This window comes from Lynx rufus, unplaced genomic scaffold (assembly GCF_022079265.1).
Source record: "Lynx rufus isolate CCGP_SWC_20201006 ecotype Redwood Valley unplaced genomic scaffold, mLynRuf1.p SCAF_15, whole genome shotgun sequence".
In the NCBI taxonomy this organism is placed as follows: domain Eukaryota; kingdom Metazoa; phylum Chordata; class Mammalia; order Carnivora; family Felidae; genus Lynx; species Lynx rufus.
In genome coordinates, this window is record NW_025814829.1 from 28,752,242 (window position 1) to 28,766,690 (window position 14,449).

General features: G+C 49.0%; 1 protein-coding gene across 1 annotated transcript in view; it reads right to left on the minus strand.

Annotated features, from left to right (window-relative positions):
- The window catches only part of LOC124510081 (uncharacterized), a 61,329-nt gene extending 50,181 nt beyond the window's left edge, over nt 1-11,148 (minus strand). The window contains exon 1 of the mRNA XM_047076775.1: nt 10,082-11,148. The gene's annotated coding sequence lies outside the window, so the exon portion shown is untranslated. The remainder of the gene's footprint in view (nt 1-10,081) is intronic.
- Nucleotides 11,149-14,449: the final 3,301 nt, after the last annotated feature.

Consider the following 14,449-nt stretch of genomic DNA (forward strand, 5'->3'; position numbering starts at 1 on the left):
AGAGAAAGCCACCAAAGTTCATGTCTGCCCTCCAGGGTCTTGGGAATCAAGGTTGCCAAGAGGCATGGAAGAATTTTCAGGCCACGGCTAACATACTGAAGTGAGAATTCCAGACACGTGAGGGAAGGACGAAGGAGCCAGATCCCCAGGGGCAGCGGGGGTGGAGCCAAGCCTCCTGGGGGCAGAGTCAGGGAGATCCTGCAGGACAGGCTGACAAGCTTCCTGGCTCTAGACACGGGAAGATCCTGTATAACCACAGACTTGCCCAAGCAGAGACGACGCTGGCTGCGTTGCTGACTATAAATCTGGTCCACTCGGGCTGCGTTTGGCTCACTACAGGCCAGCCCCCCACCAGCTACACTTTTGCTAAATTTAGTGCTGTTCCCAGCCACCCAAACGACTCCGTTCCTCGTGTCCATTTCAGGTTCACCCGGGGACAGGCGGAGAGGAGCAGGACTCGTTGAGAAGAGATCTGCCCTCAAGTGACCCTCGGCCTTCCCCGCTGAAGTCAGGGGCCCATGGGAGCAGAAGACGTGAGAAACCACAGTTGAAGGTCTCCAGGGCTCTGACAGTGTCTCTGCCCCAAGACGGCCCTCCGAGAGAAGAGGCACCCCTCCAGGAGAACACCCCTCCCTCTGCCCACTCCAGCCCACCTAGGTGGGGTCCCAGATGCCGTGGGCTGCGACGGGTCCTGCTCCCTCAGAAAACAGGCTGGAGTCACTCTCTCAAGAACCATGGGTGAGCTTCAGACAGGCCTGGAGAGAAGGCCCCCCTGTCTTGGAGATAAAAATGGATTCAATCAAATATTCAAGGCCCCCCCCCCAAAAAAATTCAGAGGTTAACATAATGGTTTCTAAACCTGATGGCATATTGGAATCACCTGGGAAGCTTCAAAAAGTACTGATGCCCGAGTCCCCCCTCACCCAGAGACTGATGTCATTGGCATAGGGTGTAATGTAATTGGCCCCGGCTTTGGAAATTTTAAAAGATCCCCCGGCGATTCCAATGTTCAGACAAGTTCAGGAACCAGCGGGTTAAGAGTACAGGTTTCTGCCTTCAGGCTGCCCTGGGGGGACTCCTGACCCAACCATTTCCTTGCCACATGACGTGGCAAGTTATTCAACCTTTCTATGCCTTAGTGCCATCCGCTGTAAAATGCACGTAATAATACGTTAACACCTACGTCAGAGTGTTACTGGGCAGACTTAATGAGAACATCCACGTAAAAGCATACAGAACAGTGGTATGCAATAAATGCTCAATAAATGCTAGGAATCATTCTTCTCGTTGTTATAATGATAAAGAGGGGGAGAAAAGAGAGGAAACCCAAGAGCTGTCTCAATGTTATCCAAAGAATAAGGGTGCCTAGGCCCGAAACTGGGGCTATTTCCAGAACTGGGGGGCTCCACAGGCACCTGCCCTTTGGAAGAGGACCACCCAGTCCCCCTGCCTATTCTCGCTGCTCCTACCTACCTTCAATGTCCTCTCCTCTCCCATCCTTCTTAATCTCCCCACTCAGGGCCCAGCTCTGCCCACCCTGGTGTTCTCTCCCTGCTCAGGTCTCCAAAAATACATCCCCCATGCCGTTTACTTTGGAACTCAATAATCTGTTCCCCTGAACAGCTTCCAGCCAAGTAAGTATCTGCCTGGTGGATGAACGAACATTTTGATATATACTAGTCTGGTCTCCTCCAAAAGACAATGAGCAATTTGGGGGAAGCTCCAATTCTCATGCTTCTGTGTGTTCCCAACGGCACCTAGCACCACCCTGGGCACACGACTCTTGATTAATAAATATTTGTGGAATGGAAACACAGGTAGAGCTAGCAGAACTAACTGCACATCCAGGCTGAGTACCCAGGAGAAGCAAGGTCAGCACCCAAACCCCATGGAATTCTGGGCTTTCCACTCTATCATTACAAGGATATACCACTACAGCATTCCATCCCAAGAGAACCCACCCACCCACCCCCAGGGCCTGTGTGAGTGCTGACGGCAAAAGGGATATTGGGAAAACAGCTCTGTTTCCCAAAGACCCTGCTTCCCTGGCCTTTGACAAGTGAGTCTATATGTCTGGTTATTCCTGACATGAAGTCATCAACCCCCTGATTCCTTAAACACGACAACAGCCAGGCAAAGCCCAGCTCTGCCCCATGGGAGTCTAGAGCAGCTGGCCACCCAACAGGCTGTAAGCCTCTTACAGATTAAAGGTCCTAATTTAAACCTCTATTTGAGGTACGACAAGTGGGTCAGCACTCCGCAGGCCGGTTGGCACAGCTGGTGGAAGGAGAGGCAGCTAGAATCCAGGAAAGACTCCTCTCCTTTGGAGGAAAGATGGAGGCAGAGAATCAACAAATCCAAGTGAAATCACTGAGCTGGGCTGGCTCATTCCACTGTGCCAGAATCTCCCCCAGATCGTGTGAACTCTAACATCCCCACCCAATGAACCATAGAGCAGAACAGCATTTTCAGATGGCCTTCTCCCTGCCCTAACTTTGGTGTGGACATAGCTAAGAAAGTCAAGAGACAGAGAAGAGGCGGGGGGCTGAATACGCTGCACTCCAGGGAATGATACCTGGTGAAACAGAGGGGAGGGTGACCTCTGCTCCCATCCCCTGGTGAGGTTTCCCTGCCCCTCCCACCCCACCCCGCGGCAGGAAACACTGGGCACAGGAGAGTGGGGGCAGGGGTGGGCGAGCAGCCACAGACAAGCCCGGATCACACTGTGGGAGCCTGAATCTGCTGCTCTTTAAAAAAAAAAAAAAAAAAAAAAAAGCCCTCTCACACATCTGTCACCATAGAGATGGCCTCCAGGGAAGCGGCTGGAACCCACTGTCTACCCTAAGAGCTGAGAAATCCCTCCAGGACCATTTCTCGAACTTTTTGGACCCTGACCCACAGTAAGAAATAAAGTTTACAAGGTGACCCTGTATACTACATGTGAACTTTCTGAGACACAGATATGTAAGCATATAATACTATGTACTTATACATAAATATGAAATGTATAAAACTGAAACAAACCTTCACAAAATCATACTCCTCTTTACCACATTCCATGCAGTCTAATATTTTCTATTATGACCTTTAAAAAAAAAAAAACGTTGGTCTCAACCCATTAAACTGATTTTACTCCCCATTAAAGTGTCTGGACTTGAAGTCTGAACACAACTCTGGGAAAAACAGGAGGGCCTCTTCTTGAAAAAAATATCGTATTGTATTGTACTGTATTTTAGACAGAGAGTGTGAGCAGGGGAGAGGGGTAGAGAGAGAAAGAGAGAAAAATCTTAAGCAGGCTCCACGCTCAAGGGAGCCCGATTCGGGGCTCGATCCCACGACCCTGGGTTCATGACCTGAGCCGAAATCAAGAGTGAGACGCTCAACCAACTGAGCCACCCAGGAGCCCCCCAAAAACGTAAAACTCACTCACACACTAACCTCTTCACAAAGCAAAATCCCGCTAAGCACATGAATGGGGAGGAAGGGGGGGAAGTAGAGGGGAGGAAGAGCTTGCATCGAGCAATGGCTGTTCCCAAGGGTCCCCGACCCTGCTCCTTGCTTTGCTCTGGATGCGGGAGCTCAAGGGCACTCCCCTTCCACCTCCGATGGTTCCTTCTGTTGCTGGCCAGCATCAAGCATGGCCACGCACAGGGCTGGTCTTCAATCAACCTTGTTCACCAGAACAAAGCACGGCCTCACCGCACCTCCACGGGACGAACTTCCTACGACACGCACAGGCAGAAAAGTCAACACCGTGCTGCCCACGTCGGGTTTTTCAAATCTCCAAATATCCTACCTGTGTATCAGATACACTACAAACTCCTGGCAGACGGGAAGTCTGATTAATTTATTTTTTAACTGAAGGTACACAGATACTCTCTTTACAGGAATTTTTTATGACAAGGAGAACAGAACAATCCAATTTCAAACTACCCTCAGCCCAGTCTTTCAGCTTTTTCAAGCAGCCCGTGAAATCTCGCCACCTCCTCCTCCAGGCAGCTCGCGGATGGATCGGGACAGCTAAGGAGCTCTTTGGACCCTGTACCATGGTAACATGAAACTCTAATGACTCCCTTCCGCAATCGCTGTTCCCAAAAAATGCAAACACTGCCTCTCTATATCTGTAATTACTGCTTGGCCGGGTGTCTGCGTTGGAAGCCGCGTCACAGAAAAAAAGTTAGCATAAGCATCCCATAGTCCAAATTAGTAAGTTATAAGGGTTCATTTTTTCCCCCGATTTTTTTCCCAGGTACACTTCTTGTTGTCCTCTGCTAAATGGAAGAAACGCTGGATCTCTCCATTTACGTCAGTGCACAGAGAGACCTCTCCCCTCTTCTCCACGGCTTCCCTGAGCTCATCGGGGTCACGACTAGGCCTGCAGCCCGTCGGTGCCCTGAAAACCTGGAATGTGTGCATCAAGGGAAAAACAAGTGCCTCCTACCCATGATGAGATCTCAGCAAGAGCACGGACAGACCCCCGGCTGACAGCACGGTATTGTAACTTGGGATCTGTGAGTTCTCTGACGGCATAGGCCAGACCATGTGCTATTATGATATTTTTTTTCTTGGAGAAAGAGACTCATTTGCATGCAACTCCCAATGAGTACTGGTGCAAAAGAGCTTAAGAACCACCACCACCAAATTCCTAGGAAGTTGGCAGAGGCCCTCCGGAGACTGCCCTTAACTCTGCAACACGGAGGCCCACTTTCTGCCACATACACCTCCTCAGAGCACACCAACTACTTTCTCCCAAGCAGTCATTTCTTCCTTGGCCCCCGGGCCTTTGCACTGCCTCTTCGGGTGAAGGCCTACTCCTTCAATACCCAACGATTAACACATACGTAATTACTGAGCACCTGACAGGAACGAAGCACCTCCGAGGATTCAGCTAAGAGCAAGATGGACAAGATCTTCTTCCTCATGTTCCAAGAGACATTTTCCAATTCCCAACCGCCCCCTCTGGCTAATAAATCCCCTTCTTGTACTCCGTTCACATCCCTTTTATGTTCGTCTTGTATTTTTAGCATGGGTGCCTGGCACCTTCACTAACCATTAGCTCCCTGAGGACAGAGACCCTGTCCCATTCACGCTGGCATATTCCTTCCTGTCCCATTCCCACCCCACTCCATTTGGAACGGTAGACTCTTTCACCCAGGAGGCCCTGTACAGATGTGCATCAATGAACAGATGCCGATGGAGTAGTGAGTTATCTAAGTAGCAAAGACCGGTCCGCCGGGGACAAGCCTTGCTCGCCCATGTAGGGTCCAGGGACCACGAGAGGTGGCCCACGCAGCAGAAAATACCCAGGGCCTCTGTTCTTGAGACGGTCTGCGGCTCTCCTTCCAGCCGCTCATCTTTTAAATTGCGTTTCTGGTCACAGCAGTCGGAAAGTCAACTCCAAGCGAACACATCCAGCTGACATACCTCCTAGACTGTCAACACGGATGAAGAGCAGACCTGCACAGACATTTTCAGCATCTAGGTGAGCTGAAGGAAGACATCCCACGATGCTTTAAAGATGTATCACCACGCTTTAAGAAGACAGCTGGCTACTCCAGCTACCCTGGCCATCTTTTCCAGCAACCTCTGCCAGCCCACTTCCAGAGCGGCACCTGAGCACAGCCATCTACCGCACAGCACGGCAGTGCCTCACGCAGCTGCCACTTTGCTACCTGTCAGAACCAGACGAGGCATCAAGACTCATCAAGCATCAACTACACTGCTGTTCTCCCTAATGCCACCAATGCCTGTGACACTGTTAAAGAAATGGCTGTAGCAGCTACCAAAGACATCTGGATACCGGACTTTGCCGTCCAACAAAGGTGCCGAGGTCAGAGAATGATCTACTCCCCAACACCATTCAGTCCGTAGATACTGGTGAAACCCAACCCTGTTAGGTACCAGGAGCAACAGAAAAGAGGAGACCCAGTCCTCAACTGGATGAGAGTTATAGAGACAAGGTTAATACAGAAGAACCAACAATCCAACAACCGTGTTGGATGAGGCAAGCACAAGATCCATAAGGATGAAGAAGAAATGATTAGGATGTCTGTATTTCCTCTTGTTTGAAAATAGGGAATTAAATCTTATTGTTATTTGACATGTGAATCGACACCAGTGAATTCTTTCAATTTGTGTGCCCGGTGGTCACTGTCACTTAAAGGTCCAGGGGGCATCCTGTGCCTGAGTAGGAGATCCGAACACAAAAGAATGGGCAGTGGTACCCCCAGCTGACTGTGTACTTTCATACAGTTTACATGTACCTGGGGAAGCAAATTTAAGGGTACCATCCTCCATACAACAAATAACAGCCCTCTGTAATGAGAGGGTGAGGGCTACAAATCATCTGACCACCCGGTCACTGCTTATCTCACGGCAGAGTCCCTGAAAGAGGTGCTCAACTTAAAGAGGAATCACACGTATTTTTTTTCAAGCAGAAAACATCACAGCTCCGAAATCTGCTGACCTCTTCCGCAGGGAGCGCCTGTCGGTAGAATGCCACTTAATGAATGTCTTTAAACAAATATTTAATCTGTCCCTTCAAGGTAAAGGTGACATTTAAAAACTGGGTAAGAAAACCTTTACTTTTTGAAAGAGACTTACGTCACAGAAAGAACATCTTAAAAGCAGGCATTTGGAAATCGTTTCCACCATTATGTGACGACGTTACCGCGTTCAAGGTAAGGATGTCATCTCCAAAATGCCGTACCTACGCACACCCTTGCAGCAGGATGTTCAAACTGGGTTTAAAATGACCCAAGGAAATGAATGAAATGCAGCGTTTCAGGGGTCTTGAATCCATTTATAAGTTGCACCCATGATCGCCTCTTTATAAAGGGGTCTCTTTCAAAATACCCTGACTTCAACTAGGCCTTCAAACTGCTATGCTGCAAAAATATGACACCACACGGTGACGTGCACTCAACCAAACGGTGCTTGCTAAAAAAGAATCCTCCTTGATCATTCATCCCGTTTAATTCTTCAACCACATCCACCTATCTCTTACACGTGCCAGGCACTGTTCCATGCTGTGGAAATACAGCAGTGAACGAAAGTGACAAAAGTCCCTGCTCTCGTGGAGCTCAGATTCCAGCAGGGAGAGAGGGAAAATACACGAAGTAACAGAAATATTACAGTGTGTCAAGTGGTGATGGCGCTCGGGAGAAAACACCGGAGGGTAGGGATACAGGAGGCGCCAACAAACGTGTGGGTGCGGAGTGGGCACCGCAAGGGGGGTATCTGGTCACAGGCCCAAAGGAAGTAAGACTCTGCCGCAGGGCTATCTGGGAAAAAGAGTCCCAAATAGAAGGACCTAGAACAGGAAATGCCTAGTTTATCTGAGGGGCCGCAAAAAGGCCAGTGCGGCCAGAACAAAGTCAAAGAAGGAAGAGCCAGTAGGAGATAAGGGCACAGAAGATCACGGAGGCGTGCGTTTCCAACACGGGAGCCACTCACCGTGGGAGGCTGTGGAGCCCAAGAAACAGAGCTAATCCAAACTGAGATGTGCCATGAGCGTGACTTCGTGCGAATAACCCTGTAATATCTACCAGAAGTGCAAGTATTTTTGACACACCGGGTTAATTAATTCTGTTTTAATTTTTTTTAACGTTTATTCATTTTTGGCAGAGCGAGACAGAGCGCGAGTGGGGGAGGGGCAGAGAGAGAGAGTTCAGACACAGAATCCGAAGCAGGCCCCAGGCTCGGAGCTGTCAGCACAGAGCCCGACGTGGGACTCGAGCTCACGAACGGCGAGATCATGACCCGAGCCAAAGTCGGACGCTTAACCGACTGAGCCACTCAGCCTCCCCGCGGGTTAATTATTAAAATGAATTTCACCTGTTTCCTTTTCCTTTTCCAATTCAGCTACCAGAAAATGTCAAATTACACGTGTGGCTCCCGTGCGTAACTCACATTATATTTCTGTTGGACAGTGTTTATAAGCTATGGGGTCCTCTACACCACACCAACAACCACGGCTTTTGCTGAGCAAGACAAGGAGCTACTGCGCAGTTGGAGCATGGCAGGGCATGATGTGGCTTCTGTATCATGGGATCCTTCTGCCTACTGAGGATTATATAGCCTGTAAGGGGCAAAGAAGAAACAGGTGACAAATGATGGTGGCTTGCACAACAGCGAAGACAGTAGAAGCAGTTCTCATGGGTCACATTCTAGATATATTTGCAGGTAGAGTCAACAAGAGTTGCTGATGGACTGAATGAGAAATGTACGAGAAAGAGCTAAGTCAAGCATGACCATAGGTATTCTGCATGAGCCACTGGAAGGATGGCATTCCCATAACCAAGACGGGAAACCACAGGAAGAATGTATTTGAGTGGGAAAATCAGGAGTTCAGTTTTGGACTTGTAAGCATGAAATGCCTATTAACATCCAAGTTAAAAGGTTAAGTAGGCAGATGGATACACACACAGCTCTGTACTTCAGGAGAAGGGCTGGGCTTCAGACAAATAATGGGGGGGGGGTCACTAGCCTATAGATTTTTTAAAGTTTTTATCATGGAAAATTCCAAACAAACAAACAAAAAAAACCCCAGAAGGAACAGTACAAGGAACCCCTAGGTACACATCACCCAGATCTAGCTGTTAACAACTCATGGTCAATCTTGTCTATCTCCCAGGATTACTTTGAAGCAAATTCTAGAAATCATTCATGCAGATTGTATTTCAAGCCATGGGCTGGGAGAGGGTGACAGAGAGAAACAGAGAAGATAGAGAGGAAGGGGCACATGTTTCGAGGTCAAGAGAAGAGATGCCACAAAAGAACAGCCAATGAGACAGGCACAAAACCAGAGATTCATGGCCTGGGAGCCAAGGGAAGAAAGCGCTTCGAGGGAAAGGGTCCGACCAGATGTGCCCAACTGCCGGAGCTACTAGGACTGAGACAAAGAAGCCAGGGCTAGATTTAGAAACATGGTGGTCACGGCTGGCTTCGTCAAGACCACTTTCACCCAGAGTTGGGGGGAATCAAGAGAGGAAGTGAAGGCTGCAAGGACCAAAGACTCTCTGGGGACAGAGAAAGGGGCAGGAACAGGAAGGGTTGGAGTCAAAGAAGACAGAAAGAACAGCACATGGAAGCAATCCAGTAGAAAGGGCGCACAACTGGCAATGCCAGGGGGAGAGGGAAGCTCTGCGAGAGCAGTAATGTCCTGAACGTGTGAAGGGGTGGGGACGGAGTGTGAGCTGCCCTCCACCAGGACCAGGAATGGCTCATGCTGGAGGAAGGCAGAGAATACACTGCAGCACAACTTCCTTTAATTCTTTTTATTTTGGGGGCGTCTGGGTGGCTTGGTCGGTTGAGCATCCGACTTTGGCTCAGGTCATGATCTCACAGTTCGTGAGTTCGAGCCCTGCCTTGGGCTCTGTACGGACAGCTCCGAGCCTGAAGCCTGCTTCGGATTCTGTTTCCCTCTCTCTCTCTCTCTCAAAATAAACATTGAAAAAATTCTTTTTATTTTGTATTTTATAACATATATAATGTATTAGTATGGCAACGGCATACTGTATAGAAATTATAAACACACAGACACAGCGATCCGTTCAAAAATTTTAACCAACACAGCCATACGATCAAAATAATTAAAGACTGCTTAATTGGAAATAATAAAAAAGTATTCTCAAACTCTAACCTATGAATCCTTCGGTGACAGGAATTATATATATCATGGTATATTTAATATACTCTGTACTATTATCTTAAGTATATGATAAAATATCTAGGAGAGGTGAAAGAATACTAGTCTTTATATCTGGGAATACATTTAATTTACTAACGAAGATTTTTTTCTTAAAGGCTCAGATGCTAATTCGTGAACCGCAGCGTAGCTGCATCCAAACTGCAAATGGAAGAAAAAAATACAAGAATCACAGACCGTTCTCAAAATCAGAGGGTCACAGGGACCCAACACAGGTCTGATTATTACTTACACAGAGAGATGCACATAAGTTAATAGCTTTATTAGCAAGACAGACCCGAACAGTAGCATCAGAGTCTGCTTCTCAGACAGCAAGGCTAGCCAGGACTCGACTGTGCGGCAAAGAAGAGAAAACTGGGAAAGTGAACCTACCTAGGCAGGTGACCTCATCAGACTGGACGAAAGTCCCCAAGCAGCCTGACCTTCACAGAGTCACAGAAACAGCCAACCTGCTCAAAGAACGTGTCGGCACCACTTGGTATCTGCTGAGCCCTTCAACATTTCAGAGCACCTTTCAGATGTTTCATTCGGCCTCTCTACCACCCCCCAGGGAAAGCAGCCTCTCCATTTTAACTTGCTTAGAGATAAAGACTCAAGGCCACAAGTGTTCACGGATCCACGCCAAGTCCGTCGGCGATACTCCTAGACTCCCGGTCACATGGCTATGAAAGATGCCTCCCACAGGAAACATACCCGACTTCTTGGATAGTTCTAGAAGCACTTCTTATCAGCCACATAAGTGACCACACAAGAACACGAATACCAAGCCCTAGAACACAGCAGATCTGACAGCACACAAGTGACCTCGTGGTCACCCAACTCAGCTGGGGTGAACACGTGGGGCAAGAGACAACAGGTGGACCCAAACCGCTCTCATGTGGTTGGACTGTAAGCTCCCAGGACGCTCTCTTTCCACAGCTGCATGCTAAGAGCCCGGCAGAGCGCCTGGCACGAAGCAGGCTGTCCAGAAGCACTTACTGAAGGAGGGAATAAATGACTAGTTATATTAAACCACAAAGACAAAAAGACAAGAAGAATAATGAAGTACGCTCAGGAATCACAACACGGTTCAACAGAACTCAGGAAAGCTGTTGATGGCAGCTGAAGGGAGACAGAGCAGGGCAGCTAAATAAATCTAAAAGGCAGAACTGCAAAACATAAATTATTTTAAGCATGCCCATAATCTTTATTAACAGACAACGTGAGATTAATCATCAACTAAATGAGATGTGTGGATCTTGTTTGGAACTGGATTCAAACAAAACTGTTAAAAACCTGAGACCAGCAGGGAAACGTAAACACTGGCGGGGGGTCGGGGGGGGGACCAGTGATATTTCAGGGGGATACGACAACTGGGTTATGCTTTAAGAGAGCCACACTGGAGAATTTATGGATGGAACATGATGTTTGGGATCTGCTGTAAAAACAAAACAAAACAAAACAACAACAACAAATGTATATATATACATATATATATATATATATATATATATGTATATATATATACACACACGAGAGAAGTAAAGAATAGGTGAATAGGTGGGTGGGGTACAAATAAAATCAGGCTACATGTTGATTACGTGTTAAAGCTGAGTGACAGGAACGTGGGATGTTCTCACACTAGCTGTATCTTCACATACATGTGCAATTTCCATAGTAAGAATTTTAGAGGGTAACCGTCATCTCAAACTACAGCTAATTTCCCCACATCTGCCCCACTGCAGAGAAATGTGGTATCATGGGGGCCATACCCGGACACGGTCTTTTGAAGAGCCACAGAATGGGGCTGAGACGTGTCTTTTCTGTCACTGCCATCGTGTGCATCTGGGACTCACCTGCTTCGGCTCTGCTTTCACCCTGGGCCTGGAGACTCGGCCGTGCTTCCTCTCACAGTTCCCACTCTCCCTCCCCAGTCTTCCCCTTCCCTGCCACAGGCTGGTTCTCCTCCCCACCCCACCCCCACCCCCCGCCCTCTGCTTTCCCCGATGGTGTGGGCTGCCGCTGTCCTGCCACCTTGTCCTAGGTCATTCTCCTCCCTTCCCATGGTCCCCTGAGGCCCAAGGATTCCCATTCCCACAGGGCGTTCCCTCTTTCCTTAACTGCACCCACACCACCAGGAGGCCCAGGAACATCCTGTCTTCCCCCAAACCGGCCACGCTCGCTGCCGTGAGCTCCCCTCTTCCTCCACTTGCCTACTCAGATACCTCCCGCACACTTCCGGGACGCACCAAATCAGGACGGGTCAACCAATTAAGCACGTGCACACCTACAAGTGTGTCAAGCACGGTACCCCACGCCAGGATGACGGCAATGAACAAGACAGATACGGATACGCTCTCCAGAAGCCTAGATTCCGGTGCAGATCATATTGAAATGGGTTCAACGGTCCCTGTGCCTTTCAGACCAGACTGCGAATCCTTCCTTTGCCTTGGCAGCCTCTGAGCTTCGTACAGTGCCCCACGCGTAACAGACCCTTAATAAATATCTGGTAAACAAATATTTCCCCAAGTCAGTGCACCAGTGTCAACATCGGGTCAAGTCCAAGCAGGACAGGGTCACCCTAAGCTCTACAAATGAAAGGTATTTAGAGAGGGCTTTTGACGAGGACCCTTTCTTTTTTTCTTTCTTGGGGGGATGAGAACAGTCAGAGAGCCAGCCTCTGGGGACAATGTGCGGAGGGAGGTGTGAAGGAAGACTCCCAGGGCCAGGCTTACCAGTACCGGCTAAAAGCAGCTCTGAGTGTGCTCAGCTTCTGGCTTGCTATTCTGGGTTGTCTGCTCCCTCCTCCCACTGCCAGCCTCCTCCCTTCCAGCTGCAATGGGAATAAACCTCAGTCACCCCCACCCCCCAACGCCGTTCCCAGGACGTGGTTTCCTCTGGCCACGAGAGTGTCTCACTTCCTATCCCAACACAGACCAGCAGTGATGCAACTGCTGTGCGGCTGTCCTGTAGTAGGGAGGGGGAAGGGGGGTGGCTTGTACTGTTCCTAACCAAGAATTTCACCAAGACTCTGGTTTGAGGACCGGGTCAAAAGGGTGGAAACCTGGACACAAGAGGACACCGTAAGTGTTGGCCGCAAGAGCCCTGAATACTAATTCCGGACCCAAGCCAGCACAGATGCACACCCTACGAACCCCAAGCCAGAGGGCCTTGTTCTGACAGAGTGGATGAGTGCCAGGCTCAGGCAGACAAACTAGGCTCGGCTGCAGGCTCTCTGCAAATGCATCTCTAAGGGCCCTGGCACTACAAGGGGCTGTGAGGCTGGAAGTGACAAATCAAAGGCATCGAGGGAAATATGAAATATGAAAATGAAAGGGATTTCCCAGATACAGGGTGGCTATCTTTGGGTTGATTCCAGTAATCTACTATCTCAACTGCCATATCACCCTCTCATGGGATAACACAGTAAGGCCCGATGCAGAATCTTCAAGAACCATAGGACTCTGAAATGGCCACAACTAAGCATCTCAGTGGAGATCTAAGCACTTTGTTGGTCTACGGCACAGTTTTTCGTAGAGGGCAGGACAGTGTATTTCGAGACTGCGGGTCATATGGTTTTTGTTGCACCACTCAACTATACCAACCTAGCGGGAAAGCAGCCATAGACGATACATAAACAATGGGCACGTCTGGGTTCCAATAAAACTTTATTTACAAAAGCAGGCATCTGACCTATGGGCTGTAGCTTGCCAACTGCTTGGTGACTGGGAAAACCTGCTCTTCCCGCATTTCCACATTCCCAAGAGGGACAAGGGCCACACTCCCTCTGGAGGGCGCCCACCCACTTTGGAGACAGGGGTCTACCCTAGAGAGCAGGCGTCCATTTCTGCTACTCCTTGCCACAAAGCATCAGAGAAATCTGCGCAGCTCGGTCAAAACGCCTGCCCGGCACCAGAAACCTGGGCAGAGGTGGAGAAAGCTTTGGATGTCAAATCCGAAGGCTTTGGACATGGAAGAAAACCAGACCGCTCAGACTAGGCACTAAGTCCTGGAAACGGAAGTGCCTCACCCGAGACCACGTAGCTGGCAGAAGCCTCCTGACGCTCTGTGCAGTGCTCTTACTCCTCTATAGTGATGACTGGGAAGGAACCAGAACAAACAGTCTTGCTGGTGGAGGCTAATTAAAGACCGATGGCTCGTGGCTATAGCAGGCACAACTTGGGGCCTCTCAGTAATCTATAAGTGAATGGCACAGCAAAGGTCAAGGAGAACGAGTGGAGAAGTAAGCGTATATACCTATCTTTCCAGGACATAGCCTCCTGGACATAGTTACTAGGGAGAAGGAAACTTAAACAGAAACCTGAACTTCAAAAAGGGGTGTGGTTTGATAGAAGACGTGTGTGTTCATTAGCAGAAACAGGTCCAGCAGTCTGGGCGGGCGCTGGGATCATAAACAGGTACAAGATATACAGCCTCGCCCAATTCTAGGCCGATGCCCAGGGCCCTGGGCTCACTCTCCCTGCATACGTTCTCAGCGACCTACACCTTCGAGGCTTGGTAATGCAATTTCCTATAAGTTCTCTTCCCAGAATTGGCTTCCACTGCAAACTCTATTTGCCTGACCATAAACATTTCAATTTGGACTGCCGTGGTTTTGAAGGCAGGTCGCCTAACATCAAATCAAACATGACGTTCCTGTAAAGAAGCCTGAATCCGGGTTTTTCTGCCAATCGCTAAGGCTCAAAATTTTAGCACCTTCTCTTCCCCACGACCTAGCCACAAGCCAGAGTGGCTCTCTGA